The sequence below is a fragment of the Streptopelia decaocto genome (assembly GCF_964273445.1).
Source record: "Streptopelia decaocto genome assembly, chromosome: 7".
Classification (NCBI taxonomy): Eukaryota; Metazoa; Chordata; class Aves; order Columbiformes; family Columbidae; genus Streptopelia; species Streptopelia decaocto.
This window is the reverse complement of record NC_138661.1, coordinates 45720258-45744244: the sequence shown is the minus strand read 5'-3', so window position 1 is coordinate 45744244 and position 23987 is coordinate 45720258.

Genomic DNA, 23987 nt, shown 5'->3' with positions numbered 1-23987 from the left:
AACAAACCTTAAAAAATTCTCCCGGAGTTAAGATATGTACAACAGATTATTGAAGATACAAGCCTTGTATATGGCAGGGTGGAAGAGCTTATAGAGAAAAAAGGGAAAGACTATCAACAATGGTAACTTTATCTCGAGATTCTACAGTTAAACTAGATTTTTTTTCCCTTCAGTCAGTTATAGTTAGTACTGCATTCAGCTAAAAAGTCAAAGCAAAGCTATAAGCGATGCCACCATACCATTGATTTGTGCATATTTCCCGTTAAAAGCCAGGAATCACCATGTTGTTTTTAATACCAGAGCAAGTGGGAAAGAGACCAATTACTTAATCCTTCAATGAGCCACCAGCTAGCATTATCTTCACTAGAGAGCAGCTTTTAGGCAGCATCCCTGGACCTCACACTGTCCAGCTGCAAGAGGGCATCAGATTTACTATGTATATACAAAAAATATAGTCAGATTCTCATCTGACCTAAACTACTATAGTTTCATATTAGTCAATAGCATTGACATGGTTCCACCAAGGGTAATGTATTTCTGTTTCTTCAAACCTTATTTTATGAAATGTTTTCCAAACTAATATTATTTCTTTTTCTCAGATATATCTTGAGGAGAACATAAGTGCTGAGGTATGTAGAGAAAAATATAGGAAAAAAAAAAAAAAAAGTCTGTTCTTAGTGTTTCACAAAAAACAAAGCAAAACACCTTACCCCAAAAAATACAAAACTCAAAACCACAACAGAATATTTAAAACCTATGTTGCTGATGTGAAAAAAATCTTCTCTAGTGAAGGAAGTAATGGATTGCCTGTATTCGGGGGTTATGAGATTAGTTACAGTTCCTTCAAACAAATACTTTCTGGTATCTGAGAAATGAGAAGCATTTGTATTAAATAGTGAAAGAGAAATATTACTAGGTTGGTTTAGGCAGTAAATAAATAAAGCAGCAGTGTGTAACTGTGGTATATATGTGATTTCTATATGGTAGAATATGAAGTATCCAGTATTAGAATGAGTTGTGGCACTGGAGTTTAGCACCAGGAAACCATGACACCTGCCAGAAAAGTCAGGCTGCAAAATGGTCATTTCAGAAGCTATTTTTAAGCAGGCTTGACACTCAAGACAACACCATTTGCCTTCTGCCCCCTGAGAGATGGAGAAAATGAGATGTCAACAGAGTCAATACAGATTTGATGCAGCACCTGACAACATTTATGTTAATAGCACTTTCTTGTCCTATTGTCAAAAGAAATATGCTGTCAAAGCACCTCATGTAACTCGGACATCTCACTATGATTGTCTCATCTTCAGATAAGAAACTCCTGACAAAATTTGTACTACTGAAAACACAGAGTTAAGCTTTCTTGTATACCAGTGAATTTAATTCTTGAGGAATCTGTGATCCAAACTTAAGTTGGAGCAAAGCCTAGTTTGCTGCACCTTCTTTGAGCCTACTGGACATATGATGTTCAATTAAAATGTCTGAACAGCTGATAATAAGGCATTTAAAGAGGTTTGACATAATTCTGTTTCACTAAGAATTAAACATTATATTTCTAGCCCTCTAAAAATGTTCTGCACAGATAAGTTTGCATTTCATAGAAGATATTTTAAGCCAGCATCAAAACACAAACAGACTAGGAAAATATTTCCAATTATTTCAAAACCTTTCCCTTAAATACCATAATTAGATGCCCAGCTTATTGCAGAATTATTTCTGCTTACCTCAAATACCCATACTGTTCTGGGTTCAGCTGGGAAAGAGTTAATTTTCATGGGAAGCTGAAAGACGACACTGTCAGGACAGCTGACCCAAACTAGCCAAAGGGATATTTGATACCATATGATGTCATGCTCAGTATATAACTGGGGGAACTGCCTGGGGGAAGGAATTGCTAGTCAGGAGAATGCTGGGCAGGTGGTATCCCTCGCTTTGTATATTCCTTTATTATTATTATTGTTGTTTTATATCTCTTCCTTTGTTGTTCTGTTAAAGTCTTTATCCCAACCAACGAGTTTTAATTTTTTTAATTATTATTTATTTTTTTTTCCCCACTTCTTCCCATCCCACCAAGAGCAGAGAGGGGAGGAATGAGCAAGGAGCTGCATGGTCCTAGTTGCTGGCTGGGACAAAACCACAACAAATACCAGTATTCTTAGCCAGGAATCAGAAGTATATTGCTGTGAGGTCAATCAATGCACAAATCTCAATTATATTAAATATAGGAAGTTAACAGTCTTTCTCAGAAAAATAAGAGTCTCCTATTAGATAGCAAGAAGATTAATAAGTATGTTACCAGCTTAATGAACAATCTATTATTTTTTTTCATATGATGATTTACGTTAAGTAACTCCTCTATGATATGCAACTTAAAATACTGCAGTGCCTTCATGTTAAGAGAAGGAAAGAGGATGCACATGAGAAGATCCAGGTACTTTTTTTTTTATTTGGACACTATATTAATTTGGCTGAAGAGGTGACTTCACATGGAAGTCAGTTGTTAATTTTTATTTTAAAAAAATAAATATGTTTGAAAACCAGAGATATTTTTCACATTCAGATTCTAAATGGTTCTTATTTTGAAACTATTTTCTGTAGAAATTTGTTTAGATTTAAATTCTGAAATGATAAAAACCTTCTGGAAAGGAAAATGAAAAAGGTCAGCCAAGGCTAGTTTTCAGTTTCTCAAGAGGACCAAATGCAGGAGTACTGAATAGCTGAGTATTTTAATTTTTTTAAAAAACTCCACAAACAAACCAATTCTTCTTACCACATTAACAAGGAATCTTGTTTTTTCTTTCTCCACTGGGCAGAAATAGAATACGTTGAGTAGAGGAATTTTTTTGTAATGTTAGCCTTTTCTAACATTGTGAATACTTGCTATATTTACCTGTCTTTTGTTTATTGAAAATATACTAGAAAAATAATCCTATAATAATAGTATGCTTGTATGGTTGCTAATATGCCATATAGCTAGAAAGTGCAGACCCTTTTAGTGTCAGAATTTCTCACAAAAACATTGCGTGATGCATACGTAACACCAGAACAGAGTATTTTACACTTAACGCTTGAAAGTTGTATTAAATGTGTAGCTCAGGATATCACTAAACCTAAATTATTTAATTAAATTTTAATATAATTAATAGCTCAATGAATCATTTAATGTTTGCCAACCCTGTGTTAGGTAACTGCTTCAATTGTCAGATCCAAGGAGTCACTTCCTTCTCATGGATATCAGTTCGACTCCTTCAACAGTACTGAAACATCTTGTTATAAAGGAACTGGATGAGATTTGTTTTTCTTGCCCTACTAAAATATTGTTTTTCTTGCTTCAAAAATATTTTAACCACACAATCAAGAATTTCTCAATAGACTCAGATGTGGATAGCTGTTTCATTTTGCAATCTTGATATTTTTTTTCTTAAGTTAACAGGCCCCTATTTCAAACTAAAAACTGCTATTAAAAAAAAATATATTTTGAAACCACGTTTCAACACTTTTAGAAATCCTTTCCATTATATATATATCATTAAAAGTTGATTGATTCATCAAATCTACTTCTGGTGTGAGCAATTTAATTTCATCAAATAAACAACTTAGCAAAGATGCAAAAATAGAGTAATTTTCTGGTTTTAGGAATAAACGTTTCACCTCTGAGAAATGAAATAGTAAAACCTACTTGCATGTGTGGAAACAGGAAGACCAGAAGTTGTTTCGTAGGACTTAAATACTACTTTAGAAATCTCCACACACGACATAAAGTACCAAGATCAAGCTCTCACACTAGCTCATATTGCAGATAGTCACAACAAAGAAAGTTCTAAAGTTTTAAGTGAATTTGAAACTTAGAATGCATAGATACAAGATTTTGAAGGATTTTTTTGCATTTGAGAGTACAGACATTATGCTTAGCCATAGAAATGGTGCTGCATTAGCAAAATCGCTCTACATTACCTAAATTTTGAGGAGAACAGAACATGTTTTTAGAAATTAAAAGATAGTTTAGTCTTTAGGAAACACTATGTTGTTTATTTTACCCTTTTTTTTGGTCTTCCAGATGATGTGGCCAACTAGTCCAACTGATGACTGACTAAATCTATGATGCCTATGTCTACACCTACCAAGTAAATGGACTGAGACAACCTGCTAGGATATATAGAATGGATTTGTGCTAGTGACTAAAACAAAACAAAATAAAATAAAACAAACAAACAACAACAACAAAAAACAAACCACTATCTTCATATCTCTTTTGCCTTTCTCTGAGACACCAATCCCTACCACTAGGCTATTCTGAATGCTATCTCACAATAGGATTCTACATAAATAGATCACTTACTAAATTCATCTTTTCATGAAGTATCAAACTGCTGGAACCATGAAGGTTTTGTGTATCAGCCTGGCCTTCACCCAAGTTTTGCCTTAAAACATAAAAGTGAAGGTAGGCTAAAGAATTTTCTTTAAGACTTATGTAACTGAATGAGCCCATTTCACTCCATGTAAATTCCCAGTGATTGCTGAAACACTAATGAATATGACTATAAGTAATTAGAGCAATAAGTTGCTTCAGTCTGAACTGCTTCAGCAGTCAGTGACAACATGGTCAATGGGAACACTAACTACTGTTTTACTTCTTCATCCCTGTGGCAGTTGCACACCCCCATCTCCCCCCGCTCCCATCTGCCCCCGCTTTTCTTGGATGTGGAAGGTGCATGTACATCCCCCTCTCCCTCAACACATTCCCCCCCACCCCAATCCTCCTGCAACAGGGCAGTGAATAGCTCCTTTTGTTTAACCCTCTGTCAGTTAGCTAGGAGAGGGGAAGAGGCGCTGAAAAGTTGGAAAGTTTCTGGGTGCCCACAGCCAGAGATGGAGGGGGTGCCGAGAAATTTCAGGGCCCCCATAGCCAGAGTGGGGGTGCAGAGGAGCCAAGAAACTTCTGGAATGCCCATAGCCAGATCAGACAAGACTATAAAAACAGGGTTCCTGACAAGGAATCCCTTTGTGTGTGTCCTCTTGGAGCAGCAGGCCAAAATGCAGCTGAGAGACCCTCCCCTTAGACCGGAATGCCGTCTAAGGTAACCTCCTCTCTATGTGTGGGTGAGTGATAACTTAATAATTCCCACTGGACTAGCGACTGTATTTTCCTTAATATAATTCCTTGCTTTAATATAAGCAAGTGTGTTTTCCTCACTAGACAAGTGAGCATATTTTCCTGGAGTCAGGGACGGCTCTGGCGTTGTTTTTTGTGAGCCACGTGTATGCACACTGTGGATCTCCATTCTTCTTATTTGCTGTACCCCAATGATTTCCTCAACTGATATCCAAACCTGTATTTTATGTTACCGGAGTGCTAACTGGTTGTATAAACCCTGTTTCTAATTGGTTGTTTTCCTGGACTTTCCTGGATGGAATAGAAATCTGTTTTGGACCTCGCTGTCTGCCTAAAACTAATTTCGGTGTTCCTCCGTGACAATCCTAAGAGGAAAGGTTTTTTAAAATGCCATGTTCTTTCATGCAATAATGACTTCCTACTGCATAGAGTTACGAACTACGATAGGCTGTTGCATTAGCAATAGGGCAGTAGAGATGCTGTGTGTTAGTAGTGTGGAATCTATTTATTAAGTCAATAGGATACGTGTAATACCAAATACAATGATACAATAAATTTATAAATGCCATATATGTTTGGACCAGGGAGTAGAAGATGTTGTAAAATTATGTACATTTGTTTCTTTTGTGTCTTTGCACCTTAGTTTTACTAGGGTTTGGAAGAAAAAAAAGAGGTACAAAATTACTTCCCACACAAGAGCACCTAGCCTTCAAAGTTCTTTTAAAAATGAGAAAGCTATTAAGTTTTTAAATCATTAATTCACAGAATGGATAACCTGTCTTTTCCCAGAGCAGAGCAAAGCATGAAAATTTTAAGCATGAAAGCTTAAAAAGTTACTTCATTCCCAGTACAATTTGCCAGGGTCTGTGAGGTACGATATCGGAGAGCTCTGACAGTAAGACAAGCAGAGAGAGAGAGGAAGCCTGGAAGTGTCTCTGTGGAAGGTTAGTCTAAAGTCCCCACATAAATGGTCAGATTACTGTAGGCAAATAAGGACTTGAAAAGAGGTAATTGTTTAAGATACAGTCTTTTCAAAATACTTTATCATTGAACAAATATAGTTTTGCCTTGATGAAACTGTTTGATTATAAACTATCATGATCATAATTCAAGGGGGAGGGGCCCAAATCAGACTTGCTGAATGATCTTAGCTGAAGAACACAACTACATTTTATGAAGTGTTTCCACCACACAGAGTGGATATCATTAGAGTGCTAAACTTGAGACTAAATGAACTTGAGGACACACAGATGTAATTAAACCAGTAATGACGGCACTCCGTTGCGATCCAAATATCTCACTGGTTAGGTTGGACACATAGTTGAGTATCTCCTTACCTTTAGAAACTAAACAATGCTTATCTTTCCCTGCCATGTCAGCATGATAAAAATAACAGTGTTTAATAAATATTTTTATTCATTAGGAAGGCAGAGAAAATATAACTGTTACAAGTAATGTCTAAAATCAAGTTTCATAGTTCTACAAGCTAGTTAACAAATGTAATTTCTCCTACCAATGAATGAAAACATAGTGACTATGTAACAACATCATACAATAGAAAGATGATAAATATCTCACCAATCAAGTAAAGCTGAGGGGACAAAAAGGCATTACAACATGTATAACACATGGTCTGAGCTTGAGTTTCAAATCCTGTCTGCAATGGAGAATCCGTTATATCTGATGAAGGCAAAACAGGGCAATAATAGAAAAGAGTTTATCACTCATCTCTTGCAAGTCCAATACATCTTAACCATAACAGTACGGTAGTTCATACAAACTAGATAAGGATATTGGTAGGCAAGAAGCAGCTCTAAACCAGTTATTTTTGTGTAGAACTCTCCACCATGTAAAAGCTGATTCACATTCACCAGATAATGTACTTTTTTTAAGCATAAGGATTTTTTTTAAATATAGATTTTGGGGTTTTTTTTTAAATAGTTTTCACCCAATAATGTTAAAAACCTTGTTGAAGTACTAAGTTCCTTTCACATATACCTTCAAAGGCTATGACCTCTGTTCTATTTCACAAGCATAGAAAACTAGAACAAAGTCATATCTGGATCATAACTATCAACTTTACCTAAACTCCTTCCCCAAAACACTCAAAAAGAGTCAGTCATAGATTTGAAACTGGGTACATATGTTAGCAGAGCATTTAGCCTAACAGGATTTCAATACATAGCTCATATACGTACACAGGTTCCTGACTTCAGCTTCAGCTGTGGCTGTGTGTTCGTCAAGTTCTTTACCTCTTCAATTCAAACCCTACCTGCATGTATTTAGGAGCAATTCTGTTAGCTTAACGTGGAAATATCATTGAAACAGATATGGCTAGGATGAATGACATGAAGGTGTGTCCTGTTTTTGTTAAAAACAAGTTTATCTTTTAGTGAATTTGCCTGTCAGCTAAAGCTTTCATATTAGCTGCATTTTCCTGGTAAACCAGACACATGTTTTGGTAAACATAGCAATGGAATGTGAAGTTATAGATAAGCATGGATGGACATCTTGCGAGAGGGGCAACAAGAAACAGGTGACCAAGAAACTGACCAATGGAGTATAACATCCCATTCCCCTGAATACCTTATATAAAAGTAGGAGATCACGAGGATCTTGTTGCTTTTTCCCTTTTGCTTATGGCCGACATTAGGAGAGGACCTTGCTAGTTGTCCCTGCGAACTGAGGCCTAGTGAGAGACTGAATCCAGCTCCGGTTGGCTGCAGAGTCCAATCCAGGACTTCGAATGCCAGCCCTGCGGTTGCTGGGACTTTTAAGATTGGTTTTGTATATTTTGTATTATTTTCTCTATTCTTAGTAGTAGCATTAGTAAAACATTTTTAATTTTTCCAACTCTCTTCTCTCTGTCCTTCTTTCTCTCCCGATCACCTGTCCTTAGTGGGAAGGGGGGAGAGGGAGGGGCTGAAGCAGGGGGAGAGGAGGTTAACAATACATCTGCCATGATTTTATTGTCACCCCAGAATCAAAATCTCGACAGAGTGACAGTGAGAACAGTGAAAAGCATACTTTCTGAGTAAAGGAGTATGAGTCTCATTATGGTATCACTGAATCACAGAATCGACTGGGTTGGAAAAGACCTCAGAGATCATCAAGTCCAACCCTTGGTCCAACTCCAGTCCATTTACTAGATCATGGCACTAAGTGCCATGTCCAATCTCAGTTTAAAAACCTCCAGGGACCGTGAGTCCTCCACCTCCCTGGGCAGGCCATTCCAATGCTTGACCACTCTCTCTGTAAAGAATTTCTTTCTAATATCCAGCCTAAATTTCCCCTGGTACAGTTTAAGCCCCTGCCCCCTTGTCCTATTGCTAACTGCCTGGGAGAAGAGACCAATCCCCACCTGGCTATAACTTCCCTTCAGGTAGTTATAGAGAGAGATGAGGTCACCTCTAAGCCTCCTCTTCTCCAGACCTCTCCCCATAGGTCTTGTGTTCAAGTCCCTTCACCAGTCTTGTTGCTCTTCTCTGGACCTGCTCCAGCACTTCAATGTCTTTCCTGAACTGAGGGGCCCAGAACTGAACACAATACTCCAGGTGTGGCCTCACCAATGCAGAGTACAGGGGAAGGATCACTTCCCTTGTCCTGCTGACCATACTATTTTGGATACAGGACAGGATACCATTGGCCTTCTTGGCCACCTGGGCACACTGATGGCTCATGTTGAGCTTCCTGTCAATTAGTACCCCCAGGTCCTTTTCTGCCTGACTGCTCTCCAGCCACTCTGTGCCCAGCCTGTAGCGCTGCAGGGGGTTGTTGTGGCCAAAGTGCAGCACCCGGCACTTGGCCTTATTGAACTTCATCCCATTGGAATCAGCCCATTTTTCCAGTCTATCCAGATCCCTCTGCAGAGCCCTCCTGCCTTCCAGCAGGTCGACACTCCCTCCCAACTTGGTGTCATCAGCAAATTTGCTGATGATGGTCTCAATCCCCTCATCTAAATCATCAATAAAGATGTTAAACAGGACTGGACCCAACACTGACCCCTGGGGAACATCGCTAGTGACTGGCCACCAGCTAGATGCAGCCCCGTTCACCAGCACTCTCTGGGCCTGGCCCTCCAGACGGTTCTTAACCCAGCAGAGAGTACACTTGTCCAAGTATATTATGGGAGAGAGTGTCAAAGGCTTTGCTGAAGTCTAGATAGATCACATCTACAGCTTTCTCCTCATCCATCAGGTGAGTCACCTGATCATAAAAGGAGATCAGGTTGGTCAGACAGGACCTGCCTCTCCTAAACCCATGCTGGCTGGGTCTGATCCTTGTTCATCCTGAAGGTGCTGTGTGATTGCATTCAGGATGATCTGCTCCATAACCCTGCCAGGCACCGAGGTCAGGCTGACAGGCCTGTAGTTGCCAGGGTCAGCTTTGCAGCCCTTTTTGTGGATTGGGGTAACATTCACCAATTTCCAATTGTATGGGACCTCCCCAGTGAGCCAGGACTATTGGAAGATGATGGAGAGTGGCTTGGCGAGCTCTTCTGCTAGCTCCCTCATCACCTTAGGATGGATCCCGTCTGGTCCCATAGACTTGTGAGGATCCAAATGGCTCAGTAAGTCACCAGCTATTTCCTCCTGGAATACAAGGGGGCTATTTGGCTTCCTATCTCTGTCAACCACCTCCAGAGGCCAGTTGTCCTGAGGGCCACCTGTCTTACTGGTAAAAACTGAGGCAAAGTAGGTATTAAGTACCTCAGCTTTCTCCTCATCTTTCTTAACTATATTTCCCTCAAAGTCCAACAGAGAATGGAGATTTTCCTTGCCCCTCCTTTTGTTATTAACGTATTTAAAGAAGGACTTTCTATTATCCCTGACAGAATTGGCCAAATTAACTTCAAATTGCACTTTTGTTTCCCTGATTTTTTTTCTGCATGATCTAGCTGTTTTCATAAATTCTTCATAAGTTGCCAGCCCTTTTTTCCACAGTTGGTAAACTCTCTTTTTATTTCTTATTTCCTTCAGAATCTCCCTGTTTAGCCAAGCTGGTTGTCTTCCCCTCCAGCCAGCTTTTCGGCACACTGGTATAGTCTGTTCCTGCGCACTCAAAACATCCTGCTTGAAGCATGTCCAACCCTCCTGGCCCCGCCTTGTTTTTAAGTGTTGTTTCCCAGGGTATGCTCTGAACTAGACTTCTGAATAGGCAAAATCTGCCCTCCGGAAGTCCAGTGTAGAGGTTTTATTAATGGCTCTCCTTGCATCTCTGAGTATTGAAAATTCTATTATTTCATGGTCACTATGCCCCAGGCGGCCTCCAACCACTACATCTCCCACCAGCCCTTCTCTGTTTGTAAACAGTAGGTCTAGCGGGGCCCTACCCCTGGTAGGCTCATTTACCAGCTGATGAAGGAAATTGTCCTCTATACACTCTAGGAAATTCCTAGACTGCCTCTTCTGAGGAGTATTGAGCTCCCAACAGATATCTAGCAGGTTAAAGTCACCCACAAGAACAAGGGTTGTCGATTTTGAGACATCTGCTTGTAGAATAATTCATCTCCTTCATCATCCTGGTTGGGCGGTCTATAACAGACACCCACGAGGATGTCAGCCTTGTTGGACTTCCCCCTGATTCTGGTCCACAGGCACTCAACCTTGTCACTGCTGACCTCCAGTTTAACAGAGTCAAGAGACTCTCTACCATATAAAGCCACCCCTCCACCTCTCCTACCCTGCCTGTCTTTTCCGAAGAGCTTGTAGCCACACATAGCAGCACTCCAGTCATATGAGTCATCCCACCATGTTTCTGTGATGGCAACTATGTCATAGTTTTCCTGCTGCATGATGGCTTCCAACTCCTCTTGTTTGTTGCCCATACTGCGTGCATTAGTGTACATGCACTTCAAGCAGGCTGCTGATTTCACTCTTAATTCAGGCTTTCCATCCTTAGGCTGATCTTTGGAGAGCCCAGTTTCAATCCCTTCCCCCTTCAAACCTAGATTAAAGCCCTCCTGATCAGCCCCGCCAACTTATGGGCTATAGTCCTCTTGCTTTTCCTAGAAGGATGAAGCCCATCTGATTTGAAGAGACTAGGTACCATGGAGTTTGCCCCATGGTCAAAAAAACCAAAATTTTGATGGTGACACCAATCCTTCAGCCACCTGTTAATGAGATGGGCTTTTCTAGATGTAGATGTTATCTCGTGTTTGAAGTTAGGAATTCAAAAATCTAAACAGATTATCTATAGAAATTAAGTTTAAGTCATTTTACCTCTTAGCTATTTAAGCTAACAGTACCTAGTATAATGACAATAGCTATCCCAAGGCTACATAGAGTTTATGAACTTAGCTATGCCAGGAACAACTAAGTGCAATAATTCTGCATGATGAATCAATTCCCTACATGGCTTCTGAACCCACGACTGAAATAAAATGAAGAGAGGAAAAAACCTCAGAACTGTAAGTCACCCCTCTACACACTTTTCTCAATTTTCTTTGCCACATCAACTATCCTGTTGTTTTAGTTTTAGCTCTTTCTGCAGGATTTTAGCAGCCAAAAAGGTAGCTCATTTCTATGTTTATTTGGCTAAATTAGATGGAAGCAGTTTAACTTCTGGTTTTGTTTGTTCAGTGGGTTTTTTTGTTTGTGTTTTTGTTGTTGTTTTGTTTTGTGTTCTGTGGTGTTGTTTTTTGGTGGTTTGTTTTTTTTTTTTTCAGGGGGTGTTTTTTTTGTTTTTGTTTGTTTGTTTTTCTGCTTCATTCAGTATATTTACACACTAACACTAATCCTTCACAGACACAGTCTCTGACAGTTTACCCTGCTTTATTTGGGGAAGGATCAGATAGGGGAGGCCATTGTCTCAGTAGACTACTTAGATTTCATTAGTGCAAAGGACAGGCACATATAATTAACTGTTGTTACATAAACTCAGACAACTCTGAAATTATGGTATATGTTAGGAGCAGCAACTTTCCAAATCCAGATACTGGATTACAAAAATACCAGATATCTTCTGGGTCTGTTTCGAGAGTGTTTACTGTTTATATTTCATTTTCCATGTGGTAGAGGCACAAGACAGATGCAGGGAAATATAGCAGCTTTGACATCCCTATGTCTTCGCAAGCAGCCTTGTCATTGATTTAGTCGTAAGTCCCTTGTAAACTTCTTCAGAAATTATTTATCCATTTTGGCAAGTATGCCTTCAAGTGTAACATATACAACCTGAATATTTTAATTCTAAAACTACAGCAAGAATTTTCTACTTATGCTATATTCCTATAGTTATAGACACAGACAAGCTGCCACTGAACTGAGCCAACTTGCACAAAGCTTTCATGACAGCATGAACCATAAAAGCAGTTTGGATTAGTTCAATGACATATCATAAATGCATGATGACACATGCCAGAGAGTGGTAGTCAATGGTGTGGAGTCTAGTTGGAGGCCAGTATCTAGTGGAGTGCCCCAAGGGTCAGTGCTGGGGCCAATATTATTCAATATATTCATTAACGACTTGGACGAGGGAATTGAGTGTACTATCAGCAAGTTTGCTGTGACACCAAGCTGGGAGGAGTGGCTGACACGCCGGAGGGCTGTGCTGCCATTCAGCGGGACCTGGACAGGCTGGAGAGTTGGGCGGGGAATAACCTAATGAAATTTAACAAGGGCAAGTGTAGAGTCCTGCATCTGGGCAGGAACAACCCCAGGTTCCAGTATAGGTTGGGAGATTACATATTAGAGAGCAGTGTAGGGGAAAGGGACCTGGGGGTCCTGGTGGACAACAGGATGACCATGAGCCAGCACTGTGCCCTTGTGGCCAGGAAGGCCAATGGCATCCTGGGGTGTATTAGAAGGGGGGTGGTTAGTAGATCGAGAGAGGTCCTCCTTCCCCTCTACTCCACCCTGGTGAGACCACATCTGGAATATTGTGTCCAGTTCTGGGCCCCTCAGTTCAAGAAGGACAGGGAACTGCTGGAGAGGGTCCAGTGTAGGGCAACAAAGATGATTAAGGGAGTGGAGCACCTCCCTTATGAAGAAAGGCTGAGGGAGCTGGGTCTCTTTAGTTTGGAGGAGACTGAGGGGTGACTTTATTAATGTTTATAAATATATAAAGGGTGAGTGCCACGAGGATGGAGCCAGGCTCTTCTCGGTGGCAAACAATGATAGGACAAGGGGTAATGGGATCAAGCTGGAACACAAGAGGTTCCACTTAAATTTGAGAAGAAACTTCTTCTCAGTAAGGGTGACAGAGCACTGGAACAGGCTGCCCAGGGAAGTTGTGGAGTCTCCTTCTCTGGAGACATTCAAAACCCGCCTGGGCATGTTCCTGTGCGGCCTCACCTAGGTGTTCCTGCTCCAGCAGGGGGATTGGATTAGATGATCTTCCGAGGTCCCTTCCAATCCCAAACATACTGTGATACTGTGATACTTTATGTGATACCAGCTTTCTTTGTAAACCACTGTAATCTAAGTTTCGCACTGATCTTTGTGTTAGAGTTGTGTGAATATTTGGGGAATAAAGCTAGTCAATAAAGATATTTTTTATGGCAATTCTGAGAAACTCCAAGTGCATCAGACCACAATATTTTTCCTCAGTACTGATGAAATGAATAACAGGTGCACAAACTAAATCATTTTCATAAAAGAGAAGATTCTAGAGGCATGAACCTTGGATTGAAAGGTAGGGTCACACAGAACTAGCTATTTTGGTTTCAGCTAAGTCAGAAACATGAGGAACAGGAAAACATAAGAAAAGCACTTCAGAAAAACAATGAACAAGAAACATAAATATTAGTTTTACTTTGGATAAGGAAAAAATCAACAGTTAGAAATAAATTTCTTGCTAGGATAGTAATGATATCCTGCAAAACCTGTTGTTCTTCTTGTAAAAAAAAAAAAAAAAACAAAAAAAACAAAACTGGAGCTAAAACAAAACCACTGACCAGTGCATGCAAATAAGTTTCCCAGGGCAGTCAATACTTCAAAAGAATCTGTTGATAATTGTTATGGAGTCCATCACACTTTTGAATAAACTTCCGAGTCACTGTATTGTTATTTTATAATTTAAAAACAAGCCTACCATTAATTTCTGTGCAGTACTTCGTTTTCATCTGAGTTCTGCAGTGCACAGGCCTGTCTTCTGAAACTGAATTAATATGATATGTTTTAGTTTGCTTCTTTTCCCTCACTTAAAAATATATATATTTCCTCTTTATGTTATTTGCTCCTATCAAAGGTAGAAAAACAACCAAACAAACCTACAAAAAACCACCCGTGAACCTAATAGGGCACTGATTCCCCATGATTTTCATCCCCCATGATTTTCCACTGGCTGCTACAAAATCAGAGAACACAAGAAATCTAAATAGAGTGTAGTGTAGAGAACACATATGCAGATCTTTTAGGAATTTATTTGCAGAAAAAAAAAAAAAACAAAAAAAACTTTACTGACAACACTTTCAGTGATGCTCAACCACTGAAAACAGATTACTCAGTGCCTCAAAGTAACTCAGTTTTCTAGAAACAGCACATCTTAGTGAGGTGCTATAATCAGTGTACAACAGAGGAACTCAAAAGTATTTAATGGAGTTAGTCTAACTTCCAAGAGCAGAATGAGGTGCCAATAGGAGATGTACAGTAATACTTTGCATGGAGATACAGCCATCAGTAGAGACTGCTAGATTCCAAGTAACGAGGTGAGTTACGAAAAAAGCCAACAATTCCAGAATTATCTATCTTTTGAAGCACTACACTCCAATATGTACCTTCATTTACCTTCAGTAAATGTTCTCTCATCTTCAAATTTTATCTGTCAAAGAACTGTAGAGAATGGAAGGGACTCTGGAGACATCCAGTCAAACACTGCCATGTTTGGCTCTGTGTATACACACACGAAAAAATACACATATGCACAAAGGTATGTGTACATATATATGTGTGCGTATATATACATAACGTTTCCACAGTTCCTATTTGGGTACCTCAGAGAAAATGTCACTCGTTATCGAGTTTTGGAAATTTTTCTCTAAAACCGCTTTTCTCTTAAGACAATGTGGGGGAGGTGGGGACACAACCACAGCACCCTTTTTTCAGGAAAGTCTCCCCAAATCCGTGCAATTGCCCATACACTGCTGAGCATACATCTCCAAAATCCTTCCTCACCCTCTTCTCATCCTCTTTTACAGGACATTGGACTAGAAATCCATACAGTGCTGCCCTAACTCATTCATAACAGGATAACTCTTTTGTAGCCAAGGAGGTTAATTTAGTTTCTACACCTCTAAAGTGGAAATATGAATACCTACTCTGTAAGGGAGTTCTTCAGCTTAGTTATTTGTGGAGTATTTGAAATGGTCATGTGATAAAACATTAACCTTCATGAATAGTTCAACTATTTCTTTAATTCTACTTGCTTACTTAGCATCTTGATTACTTAATAGGACATATTCTTTTGTGTTTTGCTTTGTATTTCAAAGAAAGTATGGAAAAAGCTCTAGGATAAGCAGGCATAGATAATTACAGATCTTTATTCTTATGATCTTTCCTTCTTTTACCTCTTAGTTTAGGTTTCTCTGTAATCTTGACAGGTATTGCATTTTTTATACATGCAGGTTTTCCCCAGGGTTTTTAGAAAACACCATGCAAGAGAGGAATTGTAAGCATTAAAATTACCGGAGAGCCATGTCTTACCCATGTGCGTGTATATATGTATAATCTCTTCATTATAAGTAAAGTTAGACCCATGCTGTTTCAGCTCCACTTTATGCAAGCACTAAAATGCTCCCCAGACAATATGAATTTTAATGCAAGTGGACTCACAAACACATACAGCTTCTTTTGCAAACTTGGAGATGCCTGAACATCTCATGCCCACAGCTTTGTCAGTATCCTGTATCACATCATCCATTATAGATACACAAAGCTACTAAGATGACTAAAGAACAAGGCATCAGGAGCATTGCTTGAGGCTGTGCATTTACTTGCTCAAGTTTTTTGCTTGCTCGCTGAACTAGTAAACCTCTCATAGTTGACTTGTTTGTGCAACTACCTATGGAAATTAAAATAAAATGTAGGAAAAAATAGTTGTGCTTTGTAGGAGATTAACAGACAAAACACCTACTGTATTGCCTACCAACAGAAAAGCAAACACAGCCATATTCACCAGCAGTCAGCCTGCATCCACCTCAAGGTCTCAGACTCCACATACTTGCTTCAATGAAGAGCTGAGCTAGGACCCTGTAGGACAGTAATTGTCTGCTCTCTAGTTGAGTGAGGGAGCCTGTCCTCACTCACTAGAGGAAATTAAAAACTGAAAATTGTAGAGCATTTTTTGCTTTTGACTTGGGTGGGCTTTTGTTGGTTTGGGGTTTGTTTTTGTTTTTTTTGTTTGTTTGTTTGTTGTTTGGTTGGTTTCTTTTCAGATGCTATTCTCTCAGCAGCTGCTTTGTAACTATTTCTAAAAACTATCTAGAGGATATCTCTTTACTTCCAGTACTTTTTCTTTTCTTCTTTCACACCGATAATTCCTTTTTCATCCCTTAGTTATTCTCTAGACCATAGTATCATAGTTATTTTTCCTTCCCTGAATTCCAACTTACACAATATCATTCTCAATAAAACATCATTATATATTAAGCAAATTCCCCTGATACTCATACACATTTACATTACTTTTTGGAAATTCTGCACATCAACGAAGGTGGTGTTTCTTATTATTTTCAGAGCTGAATCTAGTCTATAGATACATAAATCTACTTTCTAGTTCTGCAGTTCTTGCTTGACTATGACATGATAGTCCCTAAATGACAAATTATTTGTTCTGCGAGGTAAGGTGATCAATATTTTGCCTTAACTGCAATGACTCTGATGAAGTGCTGAGTGTTTGTGGTTGAGGAAAAGCCAGAGTGCTGATGAGGCCTCATTTAAAGAAAAAAAAAAAAAAGAAAAAAAGGGTACCTGAAAAAAAGCTGCAGTAGTGCCAGCAGCTGAGTTAGATTTAGAACCCCCACCAAAATTACAATGTGTTAAACTATGTATAAACCTAAAATGCAACACAGGTCCTAGTGTGGAAAGACTTGACACCTTCACAGATGACAGATTAAAGTCAAAACAAAAGCATTCTTAAACATGAACAATGGGAAGCACATAAACTAGATGATTTCTTCATGATGAGAACCATACATCTGTTGTGACGAGAAACACCATTACCTGAGTACTTAACAAGGGCACTAATCACTCTGTACACATCTGCTGTCAGTAAAGGATGTAGCCCATTCTTCCTGATTATTGCACTTCATCTGTTCCTCAAAAATCCAGAGACTGTAGCATCTGCTCCTTTACTAATTAGATTCAGACCCTGCTAATGTGAGCTGGCATTACCTTTTCCACAACTAATTTCTGTGCTAGTGAATGATGAAGTCTAAAGAAAGATATTTCTGAAATTTCTGCCCCTCAGCCCTAGATTCCACCTGGAAAAAGTGCCATCTGACCTACGTGGATTGCTCTTCTGGTCATTTCAAGTGCTGATAGTCTTAACTTTTATATCTAACTCGAAAAAGAAAATCTAGGAAATGCTACAGAAACCACACACTTTAAGTGATCAGAAACACTCTTTTAATGGTGGATATCTTAAGTGATTTCACATTTATAATTGTCAGCACTAACATCATTTTCTGAGGAGAAAATAGACACAGTTTTCCCTGGCAAAGGTCACTGGTTGGGGTATTTTCCCCTTTCCTCTTTATTTTCATTTTAGATGTAGAACAGGTGCTTGTAGGAAAACCACTATTCTATTCTAATCATTCTCACTGTGATAAAATGCTAAGAGGCAACTCAGGCAGGAGAATGACAAAATGCATTTGCATAGTTTATGTTGCAGGCTTTACTTAATTTAGGAAGAAAGGCCTGTGAGGCTTACAACATTGTAAAAAACTGTAAATATAAAGGTCCCTTTGGTATTTCTCAAAGTGCTAAGTAGAAGGTCCTTTGCATTCAGAGTAAAAGCTCGACTAATGAAGTCAGCCTTCACAGCCTTTTGAGCTGATCTTTTGGAGGGAAAGTGTGACATGAGTAAAATACACTACCTTGAAAAGAGTTTTAGCTACTTCATCAGCAGAAACATGCAGTTCTGGACTTCCCAAATTGCATTCAACTGCAACCACACAAGACTTTTTTTTCAAATTCTAAAATAAATATACACACAAAATAATAACTTTTGCCACCAATGCTAGATTACCACCAATGACATCTTCCAGATTTTTATACCTAATGTATAAAAGTATTCCATCCATATATCAGACATGTGAAATAGTTCATTCAGTGCTTCCTCCTACCTTGGTTGATCCAAGTATCTTGCTTCAATATATATTCAAATAATTTTCTAGAATACACTTGTGATTTAGTCATCAAGTTCTCTAAATGCTCTCTAGGAGGAAAAAAAAAAAAAATAACATGGATACTATCCAGATCAGACACAGGATTCCTAGATGCTCTAAAAATAACTGCTCATCGAAGAAGAAAAGGCATAAAACAACTCCAGAACAAAACACTGAGAAAAACCTTTACCAAAAAATACCATTAGAGATGTTTACCTCGGATGTGGAATGAAGCCCTGGATGCTGCTGCAATACCCCCAAGATGCCAGACACACTCAGGGCCCTGGCACTACTTGCACATGGACATCTTGCACTACATGCCCTGGACATCTTGCACCTGTACAAGTATTGTGCCTATTAGACTACTCAGCAACAGAGATTTCCTTTCTCCACAGGCCCAACTTACTCGCTGCATACATATTTTTAAACACCCTGAAGAGAAATAGAATTCAAACTTTCAAACTTTCAAAAAGTGCTTTAAGAAATGAAGCTAATTACCTACTCAGAGCTGAGTGAACACACAGATCAGGTAACAATGCTGCCATCTGCCATGATCGCAGGGAGAAGCTAGCCATCAGAGATAATGGGAAATCTACCACTGAAGACCAGGATATCTCTAGCCACCAATAAAAGGTCTTCAAACACACACATTATCTCTTCATCTAGTACTAACAGCATACATTAATTAATATACAGGTGGGGACGCATAAGGCAACCTTAGGAGTCAACCTGTAATCCATCCTTGGGTCTAATTTACAAATAATGTTTTACTGTTTAAAGAATCTTAACAATCCTTCAGATAGCAAAACTATTCCCACTGGGGAATTCAGCCCCTGAAACTAAGTTTGGATTTTAGCACAGTCCTATCAGTTCTCACTTTGAAAGAATAACTGAAGAACTCTTCTGGGAAATTAAGCAACCTAAACTTGGTGGGTTCTCATGCCCCTGAATTTTTACCATCACACAGCCTGTTAGATTTACCTTCTTCCTTTTCAGTTTGCCACTGTCATCATGGATACCAACTAGACAGTAATGGATTTTGTCAGCATTATAAAATGATTGCAGTTACTGTCTAAATATAATTCTCTTCTCTTGCATATACAAAATCCTGAACAGTCATACTGTGCAGTATTAAGTAGCTTACCTGACCCTGTCACAATGGGAAAAAGAGTTCCAGGAAAAAAAAGACACTACATTCAATTAATTAAGTGAACTAAGCAAGGGATATAGCCAGGGTTAGGTCAGACTGGCAGTGCAAACCATCCACAGTAATGGTTGTGCTGTATCTTTCCAGCAGTTTCAGGTATCATTCTCTCAGTTTTTAGTCCATAGCTCCGATCAAAGCTCATTACCCTCAGGTCTTGTTTGCATTATGCTGTTTGCAATGGCTTACCACACTGAGACTATTTGCATTGGTCTCAACTCTTGGCCAAGACACAGCTGCCATACATGTCACTTGGCATCTTAGATTTATAGTAATGAAATTTAAAGCAACAAAGAATGTAGTTTTTAAAAAGTGATCACCATTTTATATTTTAATGCAAGCTGTTTTCTTTCAGTTTGTCATATAAACAATTGGTACCCATTTCCACTTTTTATCCCAACACATGAAATGGTAGTTTTCATTAATTTTGTGAAAGCTAGAGTTTATGCTAGCTGTAGTGTTTGTTGCAGTGAACAAGCCCATTAGTATTTCTGGACTTGATCTGTAACTCTTTGAAGGCTGCTTCCAGGGCAGGAATCAGACCAATACAGTAACTATGACTCAGAGTCACCTACACACTCAAAACAACCTCCAGACCACCAGAGGATAGGTCCTTATATACATATTTCTTTAAATAGTGGAATTTCAAGTTACTATGGCCAAGTGAGTTTAAATACTGACTGGACTTGCTGCTGTCACAAATATGGAAGAAATTCTTCCAAATCCTCAGTGACATGTAAGACAAAATGCTAAGCTATACAGAATGTAACCTGAACACAAAGACAGATGATGATTTTCAGGTTAACAGGTTGTTATGGAACTATACTAGGCAGCAGATCACAAAGCAACAAGAAAACCACAAAACTGTTGTTTTTTGGTTTTTTTTCAGATTTGGCCTGTCACTGAGCTAGAGACTAAACTTGACTGAATGTTCCTCTGTGTACTCAGTGTACACAGAGTACTTTATATAATATAGCATGCCAGCTTTCCTGAATGATACCTATACTTCTAACTTGCACATTAATGTTTTGGACGAGGTAAGGGCACTAATGCTTAGCACATTTTGGCATTGATATTATTTGGAAAACACTAGAATGCATAAATATTTCAACTGTGTCCTTTTCTTGTACATACTCCCATAATATTATTACACAAAGGCAGAGACCAAAAATGAAGTGAAACAAGAAGTGACTGCTAGCTCTCTAGTAGTTACACAATTATTTGCTGCGTAGATAGAAGAGTTAAGTGCCCTCTGGTGCAGCTGTCAGGTTTTTCTAAATCCTGTGTTAAAAGACTTAACCTATCTTTGGAGATAAGTACTTAAGGAGTAAGAATGCTTGTTTACAAGTGGAAACTTCTTTTATAAGCATTTCTGTATGCTTTTCAGCTAAGTAATAAATAAACTCTACTTCACAAAACTTTCTTCTGTCTCAAATAAATTTCAAAAGCCTAGTATACAACTGTTCATTCTGGCAATTCATTTAAAAATAATCGTTATTGTTACCAAAACATTTTGTTAAGGACCCTTTTCTTCAATACATATTTGAAGTAGCTTTTTTGCTAACGGAAAATCCATTACTGTTTCTTTCATTTGAGTCTTCCTGAGGTTTCATTTTGGATGTAAGAGACAATGAAAATCTGATGTTGATTTTTTTTTCAGTCTGTGAAAAACAGATATAAATGCATTCTCTAATCTCCTTTATTTGCCAAAGGAGAAAAAAAATTGAATGACTCACAACATCCAATGTCATGCCATGATGGTAAGTGGCTCTGTAGATCAGAAACTAGAGCTGCAAGTCCCAAAATGTGCTGCATTATTTTACAACTCATGTTCTAATTATAACATTCTCCTTTGTCTTCTGATGATATCGCCTAAGAGGACATTCCAGCTACTAAAAATAAATGTAATCAACTGAATTGTAATAAACTAAGAAAATTCCACCCTCGACCTTTGGAATTTTATACCCTAGAACCATTCAGTCAACAATTTCAGCTAATACGTTGTGCGATATGCTTTGATCAGCTTATAGTACCTGCTCTCTCAAACATAGCATAGGCATGATACCATCCTGATGAGCAAACCAATACTTGATTGATGAACAAACAACCCACTTTGTTTCACACGTCCAAGCTGCTTTAAGATGTGTAGTTTCTTTAAATTATTAAAATATTTAACTATCTAATGAAGATCAGTACCTGCACTACTTAGCCTTTGATTTCCAACAGAATGTTTTGCTGATTGTGTCAGGTATTGGGTACATTAGAGAAGCTTCAGAAGCATGTTAGGACAAATTACTTGAAAGAGAAAAAGGAGGGACAAGAGTAATTGGTCTCCCTCTAAAAACATTTTAAAAGCCAAAACATACCAAACTAACACATCATGCAATTTGAAGAACACCATTATTGCCTCCTCTACAATGCTTTCAATTTCAGAAGAAATCATACCCTAGCATTTAGTGATACTGAAAACCACCAAGCCATTCTTCCAAATCTAGTATTGAACATAAACCAAAATAAAACTACCTTCGTCGTACCAAATTAGCAAGGACCACAATCACAATCTCACCAGTAAGAGTCTTATCTTTTTGTAAAGGTAAGACTTCTCAAAATATTCAGAATATGAAAGCATTACAAACAATTTTGAGATGTACTTGTCTGACCAAGTGGAGATGGCAGCTGTGTGCCATCCAGAACAACTACAGGACAACTAAGGAATTTTGTGGTTTTCTATCATTTTAGGAAGATATATACCTTTAGCATATATCTTACCACTGATACTATACCAGAAATACGTACCACAGATGCATTTTAAATCCAAGTCTGTTTTTCTAGCACCAAAAAAATTGTGGTTGACAGTCATTGTGATGGTCAACAACTACAACAGCAATAAGCAAGAGCAGTGTCTTTACTCTTTCAGACTATACTATACTGTCTATTAGAAACCCAGTACTGGGAACAAAGAGGTCTCAATTACATTGCGAGTCATGTACTGTACTTCCAATAGAAAGAAAGCACAAGGTAAGTCCTGTCTGCAGAACACCCAAAGGTCTTATCATGAGAATTACTCTGACAAGAGCGGGAAAACCATATCAAGTCCTTTCACCAACCAGTGACTACACTTTCAAGAACTCTTCCCCAAAAATTCATAATGCTTCTACCAGGAAGACAAGTAAGCAAAACGTTAGTATTTCTATAACCCATAAGATTTTTGTTTCCCTTATCCACCTTCCAGATCAGGATTTGGCACTAGCTAACACAGATCTTGAATATATTATGGTAGTGATTATGATGATGGTACTCTTTCAATAACTAGGTCCAGGAACTACTTGCTGATGACATTCTCCAATCCTGTATAAGGACTGGCTAACCAACTTAGATACACTTGTGCAAGAACAGCAACTTGTGAAAATGGTATTTAGTCCCTGCAGTTCTTATGTCTGGCTTGACGTATCGTCACAGTAAAGCATTCCCTAAGGCAGTCACACTCTTAACACACAGAACAGATTCAACACAGAAAGCAGCCAAAAGCATGACAGTAAACAATAATATGTCTTTAGTCCATACTTGTCCCTTTCGTTAGCACCTGCAATTTGTCTCCTGTTGGTGACTTATGGTCACAAAATAACTACATGAAAATTCTGTTCCACAGAACAAGTCACTATTTTTAACAAAATTGATATTTTAAAAGACTACTTCCAAGTCAGCTATCAGTTTTCATTTGCCACACAGTTTCCAAAGTTAGAATGCCTTTTGAGTCTTATTTTGTTTTCAGTCAAATTCTAAGCTTGCAGATAGAACCACACTTAATTTCTGTGGCTACTTTAAGAACTGAAACTTGAGAGGCTTCTCCTACCCTTTCTTTTCTGCTTATATATTGTGCAAGAGAGAACATCATTTAAATGTGAAAAATTGTCTCATAATATCCTAAGGAGGCCCTAGAAAGATGCCTGGTTTTTAAACCTTTTTCTCCCCCCTTACTCTTAATTTGACCATCAGGTCCCAAAGCATGATGAGCTAGCTGTCAAAGATAGTAGTTCTCCTATCATTCTTCATCATGTGTCTGCATCCAGAATGATCATCAGGGCACAGCAAAGATTAGCTCCTCCCTAAGTGATGAAGACACAGGAGCCAAGTGTGATTAAAGGGTAAGCAGGGCACAGGCCCCTCAGAAAGGAAGCATATCCAGAGATCACAGTCAGGTTCAACCAAAAGTGTATGTCAACAGACAAGTTCAGAGAAATAATGCAGGATCAAATGAAGACAGGAAACCAATCTGCAGGTCAGGAGCAGTTAGGTATAATCAGGATGAGATATTGTCCAGAGATCACTGAACAGATTGAGAGAGA